This window comes from Thermobia domestica, chromosome 9, assembly GCF_964235325.1.
Source record: "Thermobia domestica chromosome 9, izTheDome1.hap1.1, whole genome shotgun sequence".
Taxonomy (NCBI): Eukaryota; Metazoa; Arthropoda; class Insecta; order Zygentoma; family Lepismatidae; genus Thermobia; species Thermobia domestica.
This window is the reverse complement of record NC_137462.1, coordinates 164890587-164905914: the sequence shown is the minus strand read 5'-3', so window position 1 is coordinate 164905914 and position 15328 is coordinate 164890587.

The following is a 15328-nucleotide window of genomic DNA, read 5'->3' as shown; positions in this document are numbered from 1 at the left end:
AAGTGATATGATAAAAACCATAGTAGATTGCAGTAAATGTTAACATTATATCGCCTGTCATTTATGTTAACCCGCCGAGTGACACGGTCATGCGGGTTGCATATAAATACGTTTATTTTTACCTATGATGAACTAACAAAGGATTTGTACGTTATGGACACTTGAATGGTCAATTATCTCAAGACACTGGTAATTAAAAATTAAAGTGATATGATAAAAACCATCTAGGGTCCAAATCCTAATAACCCCCCAAAAATGAAAGAAATTGGTTCAGCCGTATTAGCGTGATGAGGGAACAAAGGATTTGTACGTTCTCTTTTATATATAAGATTGCTAACGTATTACTGAATGGATCCGGGTTCTCTATTGGTTATTTTCAATTTTTCTAATACTTTATTATCAAACCTAACTACAGAAATCTTATATGAGATAACATTTTAATTAGAGCAATTCAGGATATGTACAATGTTTTTTTTTAATTTTTGTTATTATTATTTTTTGTAACAGTTATCTTATTAATTTATCTTTGTGGGTCGCGTATAGATTAATATCCTGAGGCGAGTTCCACTCTAAAGAAGATGGCGAACCGCTACTCTATATGATACACATATATCAATTAAACCTATCTACACAGATATATATTATTTAATGTAATATTAGATAAACATGAAAAAGTTGCTATTGTAGTGGATGCAGGACATACTTTCAATGATCCACATGACTATTTTTTCCGCTACATGTATTATGTATTGTTTTCAAATGTAAAGAAAATATGTATATATTTTAACGTTACTAAGTTATATACAGTAATAATAAAGACTAAGATTATATGCAAGATCGTCACACAAAAAATAATAAAATTATGTAAATAACTTATTTGTGGAAGTACATTAATATAAATAAACCGCATGGTATCCCCCAATGAACCGTACACGTATTTTACACTTTAGTTAAAATGTGTGATATAGTGTTTAAAATTGTTCCCTTCAAATCAACCAAACACATATTGCGCGATTTTCGATGAACCTAGGAACAAAAACAAGAAAGAAACAATGGTATCTATAAAACATTAACAAAAGAAAGTTAATATAAAGATTATCACTGACTGAAAAGAGTTATTAGATCGACAACTTGTTTACTACTACTACTACTACTACTACTACTACTATTATTATTATTATTATTATTATTATTATTATTATTATTATTATTATTATTATTATTATAGATTAGATTTTCGTCCAGATTTCCTTTTTGGCTTGGTTGAAATATAAATTTAAATTATACGATCTGACTAATAGGGAGATTCTTGTTAAATTGGATTTACTTGTTCTTGAAGTTCCACGTAATTTAAAGCAAATTAAATTTATTTATGATATAATAAATGCTAGACTGAACTTAATTGAATATTTGTATATGAAAGTTCCCTTGTATAAATCTAGGATTCACCGTTCAATATTGTGTAATAGTAAATTAGTTGGTTCTCCTTTATTTATTTGCGTTGACAACATAAATAAAAAGTCACTCAAAATTGATTTCTTTGATTCGAATTTTACAGTGCTTAGAACACAGTTTTTGGATTGTTATATTTAATTAATATTCATAATGCAACCTTTGTTTGTATATTGTTTATTGAATCTTCATTTTCTTCCTTTCACCTATATGGTTTGTATTTGTCCATGTGTTTTTTTACTAATATTTTTCTAATTTGTTTATTTTTATGATCAACATATGTAAATTATTAATAATACATCCTGCTTAATTGAATATTTACTGAATTGAGGATATGTTTGTAATTTTATTTTATAGTTTAGTTTGTATTCAACTGGTGTTAAAAATATTTTTTTATTTACTTTTTTCTGTACTTGGTTGTGATGACTTCATGTATTTTAATTTCTCTTTATTTTGCTTGTATTTTTCTTGTAACATTTTATTGTACATAAGTGTATATATGACCATTATGGCTTTGGCCGTGGTCTCAATCATTTATAATAATAATAATAATAATAATAATAATAATAATAATAATAAATAATAATAATAATAATAATAATAATAATAATAATAATAATTATTATTATTATTATTATTTGTACGTGTTTCTTCTATAGAGATACATTTTGCCTCATATCTCAGGATGTTTCGAAGGCAATCTTTTCCTTCTTTATAACAATGTCGTAAGTATATTTCTGTTTCTATTATAAAGTTACCATTGCCAATATTGGAAGAGGGCTACAAATTACAGATAGTCAACGTTTCCTAACTTGGAATAGCTTTGTACTATCAAAATCAAAAGCTTCATAGTAATGTTTAGTATTCCCTACAATACGAGTTTAAAAATTAAAAATACTATTACTTCGATCGCAAACTGATTTTAATATCGTGAATTGGCAACTGTATTGAAGGTGTACTATATGTTTTCTATATTCAATGCTCTCTTCTTCTTCATCTGATAGGATAGACGCTTTCGGATCCTGCGGTTGCTGGAAACTGTAAGATGGTTCATGAAGCTACATCTAAACCAAGTCAGTAAGAATCTAACCTCGAGTGCTCTTCACAAAGCTCCAGAGAGCCTCAGTGCATAGTTTAAAAAGCACTTCTCTAACCAATTGGAAATCTAAATTTATAAACTTCATAACATTACTACTACTACTACTACTACTACTACTACTACTACTATTATTATTATTATTATTATTATTATTATTATTATTATTATTATTATTATTACTGCTATTACTACTACTACTACTAATGCTACTACTACTACTACTGCTACTACTACTACTACTAATAATAATAATAATAATAAAGCATATTTGTACAGGATCTCTTCTCAAATCAAACTTTTACTAATTTGTTTTTCCCCTTTCATTGCGTGAGTTTTAACACCATATTTCTCGAGCTCGAGTCTACACAAGAGAAAGCACACATACTATTTACAGCTATAAGTGAATATCTAGGTAGCCTATTAAGTAAGGAGTTTTTATATTTTATAATATTTACATTTTAAATTAATTTCTTAAAATTCAACTACCACGATATCAACTTTTGCTTGTTAATGTACGAAATGAATCTCTTTTTTTTTAAAAAAAAAAAGATTAAATCACAAGGAATTAGGTGTGAATTGAGTTTATCTTACACTTAAATCTTGAATATGGGCATTAACTTAATCTTAGAGTTTAAGTGTTATACAGGGTGGCCCAAAAGTAGATATACACCTTTGCATTGATCAAGTATAACGTTCTAGTTTATGGGTTTATTTGCTTTTGTTGTCATGAGGTTAAGGTATAAGTAAAAAGACAATAAGAATAAATAATATGGAAACTAGGTCTACCTGTTTGATATTATAACCGCTACCAGGTTATAGAAGGATTTTTTGTGGACACTCTGTATATTTCGTAAAGACAGTGATTATTATTTTCGATTTATACTTTATTCTGCAACGCACATAAGTTCTTTCTTGGTGGGAATTGCTTCTTTCCCACACAATTGGACAGAGAAGTCTTTCATCGTTTTTTCATATATATATTTAAAACATTGCTTTTGCTGAGAACATTTCAGTTAGTGACTAACCATTTCAGTGTTTCTCCCTGACTCATTATATACACAGTATATATTCTATAGTTATTGGGAACTGAATTAAGTGTTTTCGTTAATCGTTTATGGAGACATTACAATAGATTAGAGAAATACGGGCTGACCAGATGTTCAGTAGCCAAAGTGGCACCAGCCTCACAATTTTCATAGTTCGTTATCTGTACTTTCTCACGCCAGTGTTATCGCCGTGTCTAGTGCATTATAGGCAGTTGACTAAAATTAACAGAAATTGTTTTCCATATTCTGTTTGTATGTGCATACAGGTGAGTAACTGAGTGATTTTTGAAATGAACTGCCAACACTTTTCTGTTGACCATTGCAACCCGTAGCTTGAGCTTGGATGCTCGAGGAGTTTGACTCCAGGTCTGGAAGATGTAACCACGCATCTCGCGTTGAACTTCAAACATAAGTTGTGTTAAGGGGCACAAGCTATTTAGCCGGTGAAGGACGATTTCTTACGGCTAGCCCCAATCAGTGAAATCCCAGGTCCTCAGACCTTGTGCGTTTAAAAGTTATATACGCGCCCTCCAATATCTGTATTCCATTGTGGAGATCTTCTTTTGTGTGTTTGCTGAAGATTCACCTTTACGCTGCAGGACTGTTCAGCGTAACAACTGGATTCATCGTGGGACGATCCAGACAACTTTTCCCCAGTGCGAATCCCCCAAGTGTGTTAATGGTGTGAGCAAAGTATTTATAGTGATATCTGAATTATAATCATATATATATAAAGGGCTATATTTCCAGAAAAGGGCAAAGCGTGCTTTCAGCGACTAAAATTGATATATATATCCTCAGTGTTCAGTGTTGTATCCATTCCTCTTCGCTATTTCTTTTTCAAAATAGTGTTCTAATAAATAAGTGTAGTGTCAATTAATCAAGTGTGTTTTCGTTGTTTGTATGAGTGATGTTTGTGTGCGTTATGGTCTGGATGACCGTCTGATCGTCCGTGAGGTTTTCGAGACGAGACACCCGAACCTCTCGGCGCCTAATGCTCATCTCATTATTGAGACCGACGAGCTTTTTGGGAAACAGTTTGTAACCTTTCTTGGAGAGGTCTTCGTCGTCCTGTCCAGGTAAGTTAAAGTATCAGGAGCATACTTATTGGTAATACCACGAGCCAAGGACAGCGAACAGATTATCCAGGCGGTTACAAATAAATGGCCGCCCGAACAGCGACTTGAACTCCAGTTGGTTACAATATAACAATAAGAAATGATATGAAATATAGTGAGCTGATCAGTACGGGACTGTGTACCTACTTTTGGACCACCCTTCTTAGGTTTTAAATGTTTGAGTTCTTTAGAATTTTAGATGTTTCAACTCTACTATTCTTTAGTTGTTTTTACCCTTAGGTTTTTGGATTTTTAGTTCCTTAGTATGATTCGAGAGATTATGAGAAATGAAGAATAACGTTATTAGCTATGGAAAGAATAGGAGAAGGAAACATACCTAGAGGAAGATCGGGATTGAAATATATGGACAAAATAATACAAAATGTAGACAGCAAAGAAATGGTGGTGTTAATGCAACTCAATTATAACACAGGTTAGTTATCTGAGCATAACTATCACTTTAGCGTGTTATTTTGACACCAATGGTCCAGTGTTGCTTTTAACACAAGTCTGGTGTTGCTGGTTTGACTCAGAGTCGATGTGAAAATAATTGTAGCACCGCGGCGGTGTTAAAGGACTAGGCGAATGAACGAAAAAACGTGAAAATAGAAACAGAATATCACGATGTTCTTTAAAAATATACTTATGCCATTGATATCACCCAAGTTCGTATGGTGTGAGAAAGCCACTGAGATAACCGTATTTTTCGCAAAACTTTTCGTATTATCAGCCAAACTTTTTAGCTGTTAAGAACAATGACTTTAGCAACGTTATCACTGCCACTTCACTGCCACATCTATACTGTAGTTTCCAGGCTGCGCATTGCCTTGAAAGGCATAATAAATATCTGGGTAGGAGACTTGAGAATTTGTGTTACTTTTTATATTGAGCTATAAGCAAAGCTTTACGCGGTAGATTTGACCTAAATACCAATAACGAACAACGTATTATATTTCCTGTAATAAGTCACGAAAATAGTTTTGTGAGCATATGTTTTTTTTTAATACAAAACTTACATGAGCAGAAGTGCCAACCATCTGTTTTCAATATTCTTACACTTGTTCTCGGTGATGTCAGGTGGTTGATCTAACCACTACCGTTTCAATAGTTTACCCCAGAGTAGCAGCAGACATAAGTTAACATTTTTACACAGCTAAAATAACACAGAGCTCATTGTGTTTGATTAACACAGCCATTTTTTTATTTACTGTATAGGGAAGAAAAAGTACATCGAAATGATAGGCCTGGCTCTGCACAGGACAGATTAGAAAGCAGCGTCAAACTAATCGTAAAATTGCTAACCAGAAAAGAGAAAGTGTTTTAGCCCTTTAAAATATTTAAGTAATTTAACTCTAGAAGTATTTAGATGCTTCAGTTCTTAAATTCTTCAGGTGTTTTGATTCTTTACGTACCATAGTGTTTTAAGTCTTTAAAAAGTAAGTAACTACTAGGTAGGTGCTTTACCTTTTCAGATTTTTAATGATTTTTAAGTGTTATATTTCTGTAGGTTAACGAATTAGGTGTTTCAGTTCCTCATGTTTGTATAGATGTTAAAGTTCTTCAGATCTTTAAGTGCTCTTCAGATTTTTAGGAGTTTTAGTTATTTTACGGATTTAGGTGTTACAGTTCTTTTACTCTCTGAAGAACTCATTTTTTTATTTTTCTGAAGATTATAACTCAGAAAGATGTTTCTCAAGCTACCTTTATTTGAATATTTCTTCAATAAATTTTACTTAAAGAACAAACTGGTGATTCTATGGGAGAGGTTTCAACAAATTGAATTGCTCCCGGGCCCGAAAAAAGAAAACTTTTAGAACGGCTCTGTCGTATGGACCATTTCTGTTACTTGAGATATCACATAACGAAGAAATCGAATTATGAATGAAGAAACATTATTTCATAAATATTGACAATTTTGTTTCATAGTAATGTTTGCTGAGCGAGAAACTAGTACGTGAAGAGTAATTTTGATAATTTTCTTAGTTTTCTTAACTTTTTATACAATTTAATAATTTTAATACAAAAACAAGAGTCTCAGTCTGACGTCTATACGTCAAGCAAATTTCTAATAATAAGCAGTTACTCTAATAGATATGGCTCACTACCTGCGATATCACTTGCCTGCCTGACGTTAACAGATATCGCTTGCTATTCACTGGTATAAATCAATGCAATCTTGTGTATAGCTAAGTCCTTGAATAATTGTATAAATACCTAGATATGGTATGGAGTTTCGGGTGGTTGAAGGGCGAGCTAAACAAAATATTAAATGTAAACAGACGTAAATATACTACTACTACTACTACTACTACTACTACTACTACTACTACTACTACTACTACTACTACTACTACTACTACTACTACTACTACTACTACTACTAATAATAATAATAATAATAATAATAATAATAATAATAATGATAATAATAATAATAATCTCTCTATGGCGGTATTGAATCCGAAGGTTCAATACAGCGTTCACAAAAACTCTCCATTAACTTCTATCCTTAGCCAACTGGATCCAGTTTCTATTTTGTATTCCTACTTCTGAGAGATCCATCTTAATATTGTCCTCCCATCTGCGCCTAGGTCTTCCTATTGGTCGTTTTCCGATTGGATTTCCAGTTAAGACTTTGAAAGCGTTTCTTCTTTCTTTCATCCTAGCTACATGACCTGCCCACCTAAGCCTCCTAGATTTGATTACATTAACAATGTTTGGTAAACCGTATAAATTATGTAGTTCCTTGTTATGAACATTCCCCATTTCCGTTCCTCTTGGGTCCAAACATTCGTATCAGGATCTTGTTCTCAAATACTTTCAGTCTATGTTCTTCCCTCAGAGTAAAGGACCATGTTTCGCAACCATGCAGAACAACAGGCATGATTATCGTTTTATATATTTTAAACTTCAAATTTCTCGACAGAATTTGCGACGACAAGAGATTTTGAACTGAATAATAACACGAATTCCCTGCTTGTAGTCGACATTTAATTTCTTCGTGAATTTTCGTCTGTTAATATTGATCCTAGATACTTGAAAATATCCACTTTATCAAAAGTACTATTCGATATTTTAACGCATCAATAATTTGTCGTATTGCGATCCCGACGAACTTCCATGTATTTAGTTTTCTCTGCATTTACTAATATAATAATAATAATAATAATAATAATAATAATAATAATAATAATAATAATACTGTTTATTTCAGTGCCACGAATAGCCTAAAGACATAAATACAGCACCTTATCAGATAAAAATAAACACATATTGCATACAATGTAACCTACTTACAATGTAACCTACATTATGAAACAATAAAACATAATGATAAAATAAAATAATATAGGATTAGGGTCTAAATAAAATAGTATCATATTAAATAAAATAATATCGGATTAATAATTCCTTGTCAAATTAATACCAATGGTTCCATATATTTAGATCCAACATTATATAATAACCTTCCAAAAATATTCGTATCATTGAGTAAATGAATGTATTTAAAACTTACAAAGAAGTATCTATTGGACAATCGTTTTTATTCAGTGGATGAATACCTGTCTGCTAAATGCAGCTTGTAGATTGTAAAGTGTAATTTTATCTCATATAACATGTCTCATATTTGTCTCGTTATTGCTTTTTGTATGTAATACTATTTCTTTATATCTCATTTATTGACGTGTCCGATTCATACGCTCGTCTTCCTTCGAGCATCATGTATGACGTATGGATGAAAATAAAATGAAAATGAATGAATATTTTTAGTCTTAAAATAGATACGTCGTCTAAAATAATACAAATAATATTTGTCAAACTCTAAAATTCGTGCTTATGTACTGATAAAAATAAACTAAATTAAAAGAGTTGGTTATTTTTAAAATTACAGATTTTGGATTCAAAGGAACTAATATTGATCCATATCTCGTATTAAACGTTTTTATTCTTATACCTATATTATGCAAGCAATATTCACTTTGATATCTGTTGTCTAGTATTTTCTTAATAAAATCTCTTTCAATAAGTTTTCTTCTGTCATTTAATAGCTGTGATCACAAAAATTAATTCCAATATTCATAACTACGTGAGTAGTAATCTCTATTCATTTTATAAGAGAGTAGCCTAAGAAAACATTTTTGGACTGACTCAATTTTGTTTGTCAATATTATACCTTTACTATTCCAAACTCTATCTTGATATATACTACTACTACTACTACTACTACTACTACTACTACTACTACTACTACTACTACTACTACTACTACTACTACTACTACTGCTGCTGCTGCTGCTGCTACTACTACTACTACTACTACTACTACTACTACTACTACTACTACTACTACTACTACTACTACTACTACTACTAATAATAATAATAATAATAATAATAATAATAATAATAATGGACAAAATCTAACTATTGATCTATTTTATTCTTAAACTGCTTTAACTGTTTTCGTCTATTTTTAAACAGTGCATTCGTTATTCATCTTTAGAAAAAAAAAAAAGAAATACTAATTTAAAGTCCGTTATTTTCGTTTATTTTCTTTTCTTTTTCTAAACTACTGTATAATGTATGATGGTCATAAGTTCAATCCTGTGCCTTCGATGCTCACAATAACAACGGGATCCATTGATTTTTTTCGTGATTCTTTCTTTCATCTCCTTACTCTCGCTGAGATGATTCTTTTTATCTTCATTTATTCGGAACTTTTATTCGTGTTATCGATCCACATGTAGGTCATTAAATTTAAAAATCTCTCTTCTTTAATTGCTAATTTAGAACATTTTAAAATATTCTTTTAACTTCTTTTATTAACAATATTATTGTGAATGAAGTCCTTGCTTTTTAGACTCAGTTTTTTTTTAATATTTCTCTTAATTCAATTTGCTTTTGTTTTGTGCGATGGAATGTGCATATGACCATGACATAATAACAGAAACTACGTCATTGTATAACGAAATGCATTTTAATATCATCGAAATAATTGACATTCCTATAAGAAAACAATGCAAAATATTCGTGTGTGTGAGCGCATGAAAGGAAGGGAAAGTTGGTTAATCTTTCATCACGCCGTCGTTTGTATTCTATGTACAACTGCGCAGTTAATATTATTTTCAAGACCTAGAGAAAACAAAAATAAATAAATAAGTAAATGAAAAATGCACCCCCCTGCAAAGGGAGAGAGGAGGAGATTAAACGGTCGATTCAAGGTCTCTTAGATGATTTACGAGCAGTTAAATATATTTATGGTTAAATAATTACGATAATTATATAAACATGGCGTTTTAACTGTAATGTGTAAGCAGAATTGCGTTTCTTTTATTATTGTTAAAAGAAAGTGTTAATTGCAGGGGGAAAAACCAAACTAAGTCCAAAAAAAATATTTTTTAAAAAATGTGTATATTGGATCCTGCATGCTTCTCATTTAGTCATTTTTAAGTTATGAGGTCAGTGCTGGGGAGAAACTAATATTGTTCAAGTTATGAAATGAAAACAAATAAGCTACCATTCAATTGTATGTTATGAGTGTGTAATATGAACTTGCGTTTCTGAAATTTTGTTTAAATGGACACCGTTGGTTCTTCCCCTGTATCCTGTAATTTATGAGTACTTTGAACATTTTCTCCTAAATATCAACACCTGAGTGAAAACAAACATATGAGGGGTGATCCGAAATTATATACTCGTATATGTAATAATTTTTGAGGGATACATTCATTTGATTTGAATACAAGCAGTTGAACTGATCACGTGAAAATGGAGAGAAAATGAAGAGGGAACTGTCTTCAAGTTTGAAAAAAAAAAAAAAAACAATCTACGAAAAATATTCACATTGGTTACGTAGAAACACAGGAGAAATCTGCTCCTCCATATTTCACAGTTGCAAGATGGAGCAAGGAATTTAAGTTGGGCAGAACATCCACAGAAAACGAACGTCGTGAAGGTCACCCTTCGACTTCCCTCATCAGGATGACGCAAAAATAGTCCAAGATGTTGTGCATTTAGTTCTCACAGGAATCTCGTACAGCAGCATTCAGTGGATTCTTACCAACAAATTGCACATGAGAAAATTCTCCGTCTGTTGGATACCTATAATGGTAACCGAAGAGCAAAAGAGGAAGCAACTTGACACTTCAAGGGTTAATCTTGAAAGGTACCAGGCTGACGAGGAAACTTTTTATCGTGGTTTATGTCTATGGACGAAATATGAATCCATCATTTGATCCTAAGATCAAACAGAAGTCGATGCCTTGGAAAAGGCCGTCTTCGACGCCAAAGAAATTCAGGTCAAGCTGAAGTGTTTTGGTATGCTGAGATAATAATTATGCTGAAATATTTGGAAAAGGGACTCATTATTACTGACTTCTACTACGCAGATCAGATAAGAAGATTGCGGCAAGCCATTAAAGAAAAGTGTCCTAGGCAAACTGCGAACAAGAGTTCTGATTCATCAAGATAGCGCTCCCACACACAAAGCTGAAGATGTGATGGCTACCATCCGAGAAGCAGGGCTCAAAGTTTTCGAACATCCGTCATATTCTCCAGATCTCTTCCCTAGTCACTTTCACCTTTTTTCCCAGCTTAAGGAAAGGCTCAGGAGCAAAAAAATTGAAGATGACAGCGAAGTGATGGCCACTATAGAAGCGTTTTGGGAGGGTCAAATGAAGTTTTTCTCTAAGAGTATTCAGTATTTAGAAAAAAAGATGAACTAAATGTATCAATTTGTTAGGAGACTATAATAGGCCTATAGAAAAATACAAATAATTTTAAACTATATTCGCTGTACTACATACTCGTTTTCATTACATTTGGATAACTCCTCGTATCTATTATTGTACTTTACTAAAACAAAACTCAAAGACGTTAAATAAAGCAAACCCTCGAACGAAAATTACCACTCACTTGTCAGATCGCTTTTCATTGAATAATATGTGTACAGTCAACAAATCGGCTCTTTAAACTTCTCACACTGCAGTTATCTACTTCAAGTAGCTACGTAATTGCCTTGTAACACTTACAATTTTGTCAGGAATCGAACCCGAAATCATGCTGGCCAAGATACGTGTTCTGATTATTCAGATACCCATGAGCATTACTTTCAAAACATTGGTCTATCAGTCAATGAATACCACGAAGCATTTTGTTAGAGTAAAGCTTGTAGCGGGAAGTGCTTCGGTTGTTTTCACATACTTTGATATGTAAAGTGGTTACTTAATACGTACCGTTGGATCTGGGATGAGATACCTACACGCGGAAGGCGGTTGCCATTGAACGTACAGAGTTAGGCACGGCCGGGGCTGAACAAACCCCCTCTGGCATGTCTGGGGCTTCCAGATTGGGTTGGACTCTGCCGAGCTATGGTCATACCATGGGATTCGGTAGCCTGTGCAAGCTTATCCAGGGAATCTGAGCAACAGCGAGCATGGGCGGGAGGTGAGCTTGCCTTAACGCTTCGGTCTGGCTGCACAGGAGACGTATTCCACTCTCTTAGAGAATAGGGGTTACATCGCAATTAAGACTCAATCTTGAAATTGCACTTTGTGCACATGGATATAAAATCCACATTCGAGGAACTACGGACCGGATGCATCTCCCGGAGCCAGTATACAACTTAGGCTGAACGGCCGCAACACATGTACTCAGAGTGCTATATGTGGAAGGAGACCACTAGATGCTAATCTATAGAATATAAACCGATAGAACTGCAGTAGAAGACAGGATGGTAGTTTCTCATTAAAATGATTAATGATTAAGGTAGTTAAATGTAGTAAATTAACTACGAGGTCATATTTTGGGCGAAACCATGCTTGATGTAATGGTAACAGATCGTGTATATTGAGATTATGTGAAGCCGGCGAACTATAGATAATTGTTCAAGAGATTTCTCAGTGTCCATGTTAGGTGAATAGGGCGATAAGATTGCGTCAGTGTCTTGTGAAGTTGGTCCTGAATACTACAGTAATGAGATTTTTGATATTGTGTATTTTATCTGTGTTTTGGCTGGTCTATATGAAATCTATATTTGTTGGGAAGAGAGAGATAGTGGTGAGCAGTAACGTATACCACTTGACTTCTTAATGTTAGCATTGAATAGTTGAACTATCATGAAGTGTCGCCTAGACGTAAACGTTGACCTGCTACTCAATTTAAAAAGACATGTAAGTACTTAAATATCAACAATTTATCATTGCTTCCATCATCCATATTATCTCTGTATTTATACATCGTTAGTTTATTTAAGGTTGATAAACTTCGAAATTGACTTATCTACATAATTACAGTTAGTACATATAGAGTACAAACTTGAAAGACAAACGTTTGTTCTTCTATCTTAAGTCAATAATTTACTAGATTGCTACAACTACATTTCAGTATGCATTCCATAAGTAATAAGAGAGAATTGTGGTAGTAGTATTGCATTGGTGCGATCGAAATACCCGCTTTTTATGTCTGGTTGGAAACCACTTTCTGTATACATCCAGGAGATGGGTCGAAATCATTCGTATGATGCAAAGTGGGAGGGCAGGAGATGTTATTGCCTCCCTTGAGTTTCAGTAATACATATATTTTAATCACTTGTGTACTAATGTACTAATAAAACAAAAGTGAAACTTTTTGTCGGTGGAGAACCTTGCCCCTCTTTCCAAGCAAGATCTGAAATGGCACTGTTGGGTAATGCAGTAGAGTCTGTGCATGTTCGGGAAACAAGCTGAAGTGCACAGTCGGTCATGAGATTGTGAAATATGAGAAACATTAAATGAAATAAAATGTCTACCTTTATGTTCTGTGAATATACCCTCTAAGCTAAAGTTGAGTGAATGATTAGTAAGTGAATGATTATGAAATAATTAGTGGAATGAGAACGGAAGAGGAAACTGGGGAACCTTGAGAAGCCCATGGATACAATGTTATTCACCATAAACTCGAATCAGACAGCCTTCTAACGAGAGTTGAGCACCCTTTCACTGACCACCGTGTCCTCTATTTGAACCAGGAGTAGTGAATGAATATAACACACACTTTTGGTTTGTGAAATTTTTTGTGGGTGACACAACATTGAAAAAATGAGTCACCGACCAACAATAGGTCCCGAGGAACTCCGTGGAAGCTGACCCTCGGAAAAATGTTCGTGCAATTGCAGAGGAGTTGAGGCATATCACTGTCTTTCCGCGGCTCGTCACGATAGGCAAGGTTAAATAGTTGGATTCGGGTGCCACATAAGATTACATCGGATAGAGATAAGCAATTCCAGAGAATGGAGTTTTTTTTTTCTTATCATCAGATTGTCACGTCTCATAGTGGTTCCGATCACAAATATAGCAGGACAAAATTATGAACAACAGAGAAGAACCACCTGATAGTTGCATAGAGCGTTGAAATTGGTTACAAACAAGTAAAAGTCTATGAACTGACTCTACCTCGAAAAGAACAGAGACACAGACAAGCTGAAAATCATTTGAAAGACACAATCAAAGATATCAAATGGAAATAGCTAGTTGTTCACCATCTTCATCAACAACAGCGTCAGTAGAAGTATTGATGTCATCAACATCACATCCTGGATCTTGAAGCAGTTGTAGTACCGCAGGAGATATAGCCTACTGGTACCTCTCTTCACACGTTTCATTCGAAGACTGCTGATAATCGGGTCCGAAAAAATAAGAATGTCCGCCGTCCGTCATTGTATCACACCTAGAAAATTTACGCGTATAATACTCGCTGAAATATTCCGGGCTTCTTGCGCTTCCTCCGACATCATTCCAATAGGAAGTACGGCTTTGTTGTGAACAAAACACCTCCTAGAGTATCACGTCATTCTTTAACATTTTGATCACCTTCTGCTCAAAAACACACAACGTGCTTTGTTGTGTGTTATGGTATACTAAAGGAGTAACTATTCCCAAAATTTCAGATTTTTTTTAAAAAAATTCAGACCCAATTGGAAATATTGGACAGTGAAATATGGCAAATTGGCATAATTCCCCAACTTTACGATTTTTTCAGGCCTTTGGGAGCAGCTCCAGGTCTGTAAATTTTTGAGTATAAACTTATCACCCTGGACTACATGCACACACAAATTCAGATCTCTACGTTAGTTGCTTCCCCTTCCTAAACATGTCTTTAATGTCCAAAAATGTTGCTACTGTAGACCCTGATTTCACACCTTTCAAGTAATTTTAGCGCAAACATATTAAGAGGATAAAGTTTTAGCTGTGTACAAGTTGGAGACGAGCAGCAATTTTCATTTCGATAGGACTAACTCATGTGGACATATTGAATAATCCGTAAATGTTACAAATCGAGAAAATGTAAAATGATGGTAGCCGCTGCGTAACTACGAGTGGTTTTAAAAATCCAATGATCGTGGTTTTGAAGTACACTGATAAAGGACAAATGTTCATGAAAAAAAAAAAAAACATATTTTGGAGATGGTCGAGCCTCACATGCTTGATCACTTAGAATGGATTGACTCGGGACTAATCAAGTATTATAGTTTTCATTTCTTTTAACTTTTGAGCGTGACACAGCAGTCGGATATTTGAATCGTTTCAAACTAATACATATATTGTTGCTATTATTGTCATTAGGCTGCTTTTATA